At 44.5% G+C, this 8006-nt stretch overlaps 1 pseudogene; it reads right to left on the reverse strand.

The window, feature by feature from the left end:
- Positions 1-1335: 1335 nt before the first annotated feature.
- LOC119245679 (transcription initiation factor TFIID subunit 6-like) lies at positions 1336-6655 on the reverse strand (annotated as a pseudogene).
- Between the last annotated feature and the right edge of the window lie 1351 nt (positions 6656-8006).

Below are 8006 nucleotides of genomic sequence, written 5' to 3' on the forward strand. Positions count from 1 at the left end.
TCTTAGCCTTTTTATTCTTCCTTTAGAATAGCTAGGGAGGATAGAGAGGGGTCTGAGGTTGACCAATTGCTCTTGCCCCACAGAGCCAAGTCTCTAGAAAAAGTTCCCATAGAGAGCAGGTCTTTGATATGGAGAAAGGTCTGGGTGTAATTGAAAATGGTAACTAACTTTCCTTTTGCCCAAAATTTGAGAGTTTTTTCCTTGGATCTTCACTTTGAGAAACTAGAGGCAAAATCCACAAAGGCATGAGTCTTCCCAGAGATTTCCCCATGCAATCTAATGCACACATAGCCGCTAATAATTTGTAAAAATCCCTAGTGAAGTATTCTTACTAGTTTTTGGCTCCAGTGGCTTCTGCTCCAGACAAGGTAAACTGATCTCAGCTGTGATCTCTCTGTATTTGCCTGTGTCTCCAGATTTTGAGGTGACAGTTTCTCTGTAACCTCAGTTCTCTAAAGTCTATTAAAAAATCATTGATTTTCAGTTTATTCAGCATTTTATCTCATTATCAGGATGAGAGTGATGACTCCCAAGTTCTTCATATGTCAGGGCTGAAACTGGAAGCCTGTAGGCACTTTCCAAATCTTATCAAATGGTGCATTTTACTGTATGTAATGTTTTCATTAAAAATATAAACAAATACTGATCACTTTTTAAAAAAGATTTATTTTTATTTATTTATGCATACAAGAACTGGGGTATAGACCAGAGGTGTGGGGTTGAGAAGATTCACAAGAGACAGAGTGGAAAGCAGAACAGGCAGATTGAAATACACTGCTGAGGGGAGCAGCTGGTGAGACAGGAGAGGTCTGCTATGCCATGTGGGTCAGCTCCCTGGCCAGGGATCGAACTCATGTTGCAGTGGCTGGCAATAGTTTGATAGCACGAAGACTTTTACCCCCTACACCACTAGGAAGGCCCCTCAAATACTAAGCTCTTATTTATGATATGCATGTTGAAGTTTTTAGGGGTGGTGTACTGACGGCTGTAAAAATATGTTAAAATGCATCTAAAAAGATGAGTTGATAAGTGGAAGGAAGGATGCATAAATGGATAGAAGATAAAACAACTATAATAAATGTGTTTTGTGCATGCTTACATTATTTTTTTTTTACAAATCAAACTTTTATTCTGAGGAATTCACTGCACAATATCTTTTTTTAAGTTTTATAACTTTATTTGATATTCAGTGGTTAATGCTCATCCACACTGACTGTAGATTTTTGGAAGTTGCGACAGGTACTTAGGTAACCAATGTACACAGCTTGTTTGGTGACTCTTCATCCCCATAAAGTTTCTTGGACAACTGCATAGGGACATGGGGAGAGACATCCCTTATTCCTTTGGCCCAGACAGCTTTGTGGAGCCCAGTGTTAATGCACACATCTGGAGCGCCTGTTTCCCTCGTTGCAAATTTTCCATCTCTTTTAGTGCTCGAGGAGCACGCTTCTTGAAGCCCGCTCCGTGGATGTGTTTGTGAATGTTGGTGGTGTATTCCCCGGTAACTACCTCGTTGATGGCAGAATGGCCACTGCACAATATCTTAAAGGCAAGTAACGTGGGGGAAGCAAACACTACTATTTCCTTCCACCCAGAGTGGGAGAGAGAATGCCAGCAAATGTATGACAGCATCAAGGCACAGGCTGAGGAAAGTCAGATCCAGGGGCCTGGGAGTTTTCAGCTTTTGGAGTCCTTGGAGCTGGAGGGAGCTATCCCCAGATTCCAGTTTTCCCCCACAGAGGGCACCACCCCCAAAAGGGGAAGATGCTGAGGACTGGGGAAAGGTAGGAAAAAGGTGGGAGGTGGGCCCTCCATAGCCCTCCCTATTTGGGGGAGGAGAGGCCACAGTACTCTGTAAGCAGCGTTAGAGGGTGTGGCTGTAGTGTAGCAGGGGAGGCCAGTTTGACAGTGGGCTGCCTGCTGGGGACCGTAGTCACGACAGCAGAGGTGGTGAGGAGCCTGAGTGGGGGCCTAGGTGCTGAGGGACAGGATCTACAGGCTGGATGAGACACTGGAAGGGGCTGGCATTGCCATGAACTTGGTTGGAGGAGAGGAAGACTGAGGCGGGGCAGCAGCTCCTGCAGACACCAGTGCCTGGATGGGCAGCACAGTGGAGGCAGGGACCTACAACAGGCAAGGAGTCAGAAGGTCAGGCTGAGAGGCCTGCAAGATGGTCAGCATGGTCCAGGGTTGAGTGATGGTCAGCGTGGTCCTGTTGACCTACTGAGCCTGCACAGCAGCCTGGGCACAGGCCTTGACCACACAGGCACAGAGGAGGGGCCCAAGGGGCCCAAATTCTGCCTGATGAGCAACCCAATTATCAGGCAGTGTGTACAGCTTTGCCAGGGCGAGGGCACAGTGTCTCAAGAGGAGACTCTGCACGTGATCAGCTCTTGTGCAGTCAATCAGCTCTTGTTGCTCACACTGGGCCATCCAGCACACAGTGGATCCGCTTCCCCTCCTGCTGAGGTCATGGCAGAATAAGTTTTAATCATGCGGTGTCCCAGCTCTGCCAGGTAGCAATAGAGCCATAAGACATCGTCCACGGAGTCTGTTGGTGAAGGTCCTGGCCCAGATGTTGTTAGTGCTGGTGCTGAAATGCTTGCAGAGCTGGGCCACCAGGCAGACCACTGAGTCTAGGAGTGATTGTCCTGGACACTCAGTGATTGTCCACATCTGGCCGCAGGCAGAGCTTTCTGCTCACAATGCAGGTCATCACAGCTGGAATCAGCTTCTGCACATATTTTTCTAGATACAGCGTAGGGTCGTACTTCAGCACCGTCATGGTCCTTCAGCAGGGCCAGGTTGCTCTGCGCCACACTCACGTGGCTGGCCCCTCCGCCACCACCACGATGAAGGTGCTGTAGAGCTGTAGCGCCTGATAGAGTTTGGAGTCCATCGCAGTGCTCTGCCTCACTTTCGTCTCTTGACCTCACGGACCCCACAAAGGCCTCAGTGATTGCTTTGCAGTTCAGTTGCTGCTCCACAGAAAACCCATGGATACTTCGGGGCTTCAGTTGCAAAGGGGCCGCCTCCAGCAGGAGTGGCACCTTCTCTTTCCATTTGCTATCAGAGGGCACAGCCCCTTGAACTTTGCCTTTCAAGAATCTGTCCTCCTGGCCTGACTTTGGTGACTTCAGGTTTCTGTAGCCTCAGCTGACTCCTGCTCTTTAGGCACTGAGGGTGGGTTCTCCGAGCAGGCTGGCAGCCATCATTGCTTAACCAGTGAGGAGATATCATATTTGAGGAGACATCCAGGCACATCCTGGGGAGAGGTCGCTCAGATCAACCTCCTTCCCTTAGTAGAAGTAAAGTTCCTGGAAATAAACTCCGGGGAGTGGAAGCTATAGAGCAGATCGACATGGTGTAACTTCAGCACGTAGCCAGGATCACGGGTGGGAAGCGCCTGCCGCTTCCCTGTGTACATGAATTTCAAGGCATCCAACGTAATCCCCTTGACGTGGTAGCTGAGCTCACCGCCAGCAGCTGGCCAGTGTCCTCCTGAATCTGGGCAATGCTCACTGACTCAGCCACCACATTCTTCACCTTCGAGGGCAATACCGAATTGCTGAGCTTCAGCTTCTTCTTAGCCACTCTGCAGCCCCTCCTGACCTCTCTCGCAGGGTGACGCCCAGGGTGAGAGTTCAGAGACCCCTGTGCTCAGCTTCACTCACTGTTGGCCTCACCACCCACCAAAAAAAAAAATTCTCTCAACTTTTTTTTTTTTTTATATCTGGAAACGTTCACAATAAAATGCTGGGATGACTGTACCATACTGTACATAATCATTTGTAGCTTGGATATTTTTCTACTTAGTATTCCTCATGGCATTGGGTATCACTGTAGTTTGTTTATTTTGACTTTGGCAGGCATCTGATTTGTTTCCAGGTTTTTATGTTGTGAACAGGCTTTCATGAGTGTCCTTTTGCATGATTTCTGGGGCAGAAGGGCAAGAGTTTTAGGGATATTCCTAGGAATGAAGTCACTGTACAGTGAGATATGTGAATTCCCAATTGTAGAAGGGAATGCCAAGCTGTTTTTTTTTTGTTTTTTGTTTTGCAAAATGGCTTCATTAATTTACACCAACATTGTTTAAGGGATCTTGTGAGTCCACCCTTCCCAAAATTTAGTCTTGCCCAACTGCTATATTTTTGCCAAATGGAAGGGTAGAAGCTGATATCTCGCTGTGGTCTCAATATGCATTTTCCTGATCAACATAATTTGTTAATTATATTGTTAATTTCTGCTTTAACTTACTTCTTTTGTGGCTGTTTTGTTTTCTTCTCCTACAGTTTGTTCTAAAAGTTTAAATAATTTGTTTTCAGTCTTTCTCATTTACTAATAAATGTATTTTGTGATATAGATGTTAGGAATATCACTTTACCCATCCCATAGAGACTTTGTGTAGTGCTTTCTTACTCTCATGGTTCTAAGTAGTTGTTAATCAATTTTAATTTCCTCCTTAACCCAAGTATTAATTATATGTGAGTGTCTTTAATATTCAGACACTCTGGTTTCATGTCTACTTTTTATTGTATTGTGGTCTGTGAATATGGCCTGTGTGGTATCATTTTGGAAGATTCTGTATTTAGTTTGTGATCTAGTAAGAGGAGAATTTTTAGGAATGTTTGATTTATGTATAAAACAAGTACATTCTTTGCTGAATACAAAATAAAGATCAAATAAGCCATCCAGTTTCTTAATTATATTATTCCAGTCTTTGTAACTTGCACAGTTAATCTACTGGATTTGTCAGTTTCTGTGAGATGTTATTCTTGCATTGTAATTAAATCTTTGCAAAAATTTCTGTGTTGTATCAGTTTTTGTTTTGTATATTTCAAAAACATACACACACATAAATGCTTATCTTGGTGTCTGCATGCTTTTAAATTAAGAATCTCTGTTTATCTCAAAATTCTTTGCTTTGAAATATATTTTTTTTTAAAAAGGGATGGGGGCTTCTGTGGTGAGTGGCACAGTTAGGGCAGCTTGATTGCTCTGTGTGCAGAAGCATAATTTTTTTGGTATTTGGGCAGCTGGTGATCGTTGGTACCAGCACCACCCAAATTTTTTTTAAAGGTATCTATTTTGTCTAATGTAAATATTATTACCTGTGAATGTTTCTCTTTCTTTTTTTTAAAGATTTATTTATTTATGTATTTACACAAGCACTGGCTACAGTCAGAAGCGCGGGAGGGCGAGAGAATTCACCAGAGCCAGAGCGGGGAGCAGAGCAGGCAGACGGACCGAAGTACACTGCTGAGGGGAGCAGCGGGCGGCAGGAGAGGTCTGTGTGCCCTGTAAGACCCTCGCCTGGTGACTGGGGATGGAACCGGTGCTGCACAGGCTGCGGGCAGCTTCGCAACCCAGCGCTCAACCGCTGCACCACCAGGGAAGCCCTGTTTCTCTTTCTTTATATCCAAAAAGACAGGTTTATTATACAATAAAAGGGAAAAGAAGATGCTTGCATCGACATAAAAGGGCAGGAAGAGCTGCTTGTGAATATTTCCATCCATTTCCTTTCATTTTATAAGAAATTTTTTTCATAATTAACTTTTTACATATGTACCAAAATAGAACAAATTGTATACTGAATCCATCACTCCCCTTCAATACTCACATCCCTCTTGGTTATTTTATTTTTAAAATTTTTTTAAAGATTTATTTATTTTTATACAAGAACTGGGATACAGGTGAGAGGCGCGGGAGGGTGAGAGGATTCACCAGAGACAGAGTGGGGAGCACGACAGGCAGACAGAGCGAACATACTGCTGAGGGGAGCAGCGGTCGAAACAGGAGAGGTCTGCCACGCCATGTGAGTATCTCCCTGGCGGGCTGGGGATTGAATCCGCACTGCAGAGGCTGCAGACAGCTTCACGGCTCTGCGCTTAGCCCACTGAGCCACGGGGGAGGCCCTCTTGGTTGAGTGTTTTAAAGGCAATACCACACTTCAGATTTTTTCACCCATACTTCAGCATAAATCTCTAACATCTAAGAATGCTTTTCTTTTGTGGTAATGCTGCACTTGAGTAATTATTACTTAGATTTTACTTTATTAATTATTTATGAATAATAAAACATCCTAAAAGATGCTTTTACAGGCACATTAGACAAAAAACAATCATTGACCACATCAATTGAAAACAGTTCACTGACGCCTATCATTGGCGTGGCTGGTATAGAGGCTGGTTCAAAGTAGGGACACACTTAGGTTCACTCCAACACAAAGACACGGTGGGACTAGGAGGTATCACCTTGACTTCCCTTCCCTCTTTTTTCTCTGTATCTCCAGGGAAAGAGTATACCCCACACCCACCGCATCCCTTCTAGAACACTCCACAGTATTGCCCAGGGGAGGGTTCCATCCTGACATTTCTCTCCTCTCCCCCCGTGATACCTCACAGATTCTTGCTTTTCCTCTTCTCGTTAATAATAGCTCCACTCCCTGTTATGCCATGCCCCTAGCGGTCTCTCAACTTCTCTAGAAGAGAACTCCAGAGACTAACTGTAAAAACCCCTGTCCGCCAGGAAGTCTACCCAAAGAGAGGCAGGCTCCTCTTCCAAGGCAGCCCCACAATTCTGAATGGGTGAAGCAGCAGGCAACAGCTTCTTCCACCCTATAATATGGACACACCTCCAAGATGGCAGCCCCCATGAAGCCGCACCACTCAGGTGTAGCCATAATCCAGGCCCAACAAAGTTGCCAAAAGTAAGGAAACACAGGCACACACGGAGACTGCTCCCTGTTGATTGCAGACACTGCTTTGCAGACGCGTTCGAGCATGTACATCAGCACCCCTCACCCCAGGCCTCAGCAGACTCCGTAGTGGTAGAGGTCAGAACTTAAAAGCGAAGGGGTTCAGGAGCTTTTGGGTTGGCGCCTGAGCGGCACTGCACCAAGTTGATTTTTCAAAATCACCCCATGGTGAGTTTGAAGGGGCTGGACATGGAGGTACTATGGAATGAGTGATGCAAGGAGTATATGTCGGGGATGGGTTTCTATGGATTCAGTGATAGAGGCTTTTATATTGGATGCCCAGGTAATTATCAATCAACCTTCCTTTTTCTAGTTTAAGCATTAAGACCACTCACTTGCATCTAAGACTCGGGATCCATTGCATCATATTATTATTGTTCCTTTCCAAGTATTTTAAAATTTTAGCTATGATTTTTTTGTTTCACCTGTGTCATTTTGAAGTGTGTTTCTATTTGCAATAAAAAGTTCCTCCTGTTAATTATTTCTAATATAATTTCTCCGTGGTCAGATAATGTGATCTGTGTTGTGAACATTCCTTCAAACCTGTGGAGACTAAGTTGTAGCCTTTTGTATCTTCCCACAAATGTTCCAGATATTGCTTTAAACGAATATATTCTGCAGTTGTTGATTGTGTTGTTGAAAACTTGTATTCCTGCTCTAATTATTTTTTTGCCTACTTGCTGTGCAGACAGCAGTGAGGTGGTGATGTATGCATTTCTCTTTGCTTGTGTCTGTTTTTTGCTGTATTTGAACCTTACGAGGTGCAGGTGTGTATTTTTAAAATAGATATTGCCAAATGATTCTCAAAGATGTTATATATGTACACTTTTTTAATCCATGTATGTGTATGTATGCATGTGAAATATTCCCACCAGCATTTCTCCAAAGCCTCTCCAGCACTGGAAGATTTTGTTCTTTTTTGTTTTTTTATAATTTTGAGAGCTGAATAATTAATTACATCTAGTTCTGTTTTATTTTTTCTACCTATCAGTGACATGAGACAGCTTTTTTTTTTAAGATTTATTTTATTTTTATTTATTTATTTATACAAGCACTGGGTATAGTCAGAAGTGCGGGAGGGTGAGAGAATCCACCAGAGCCAGAGCCGGGAGCAGAGCAGGCAGACTGACGAAATACACTGCTGAGGGGAGCAGCAGGCGGCAGGAGCGCGCCATGTGGGACCCTCCTCCGGTGGCCGGGGAGCAGCCGGGGATCGAACCGGCGCCGCAGAAGTCGCAGGGAGCTTCGC

This window comes from Talpa occidentalis, unplaced genomic scaffold (assembly GCF_014898055.3).
Source record: "Talpa occidentalis isolate TD23 unplaced genomic scaffold, MPIMG_talOcc4v2.1 talOcc4.15, whole genome shotgun sequence".
Lineage (NCBI taxonomy): Eukaryota > Metazoa > Chordata > Mammalia > Eulipotyphla > Talpidae > Talpa > Talpa occidentalis.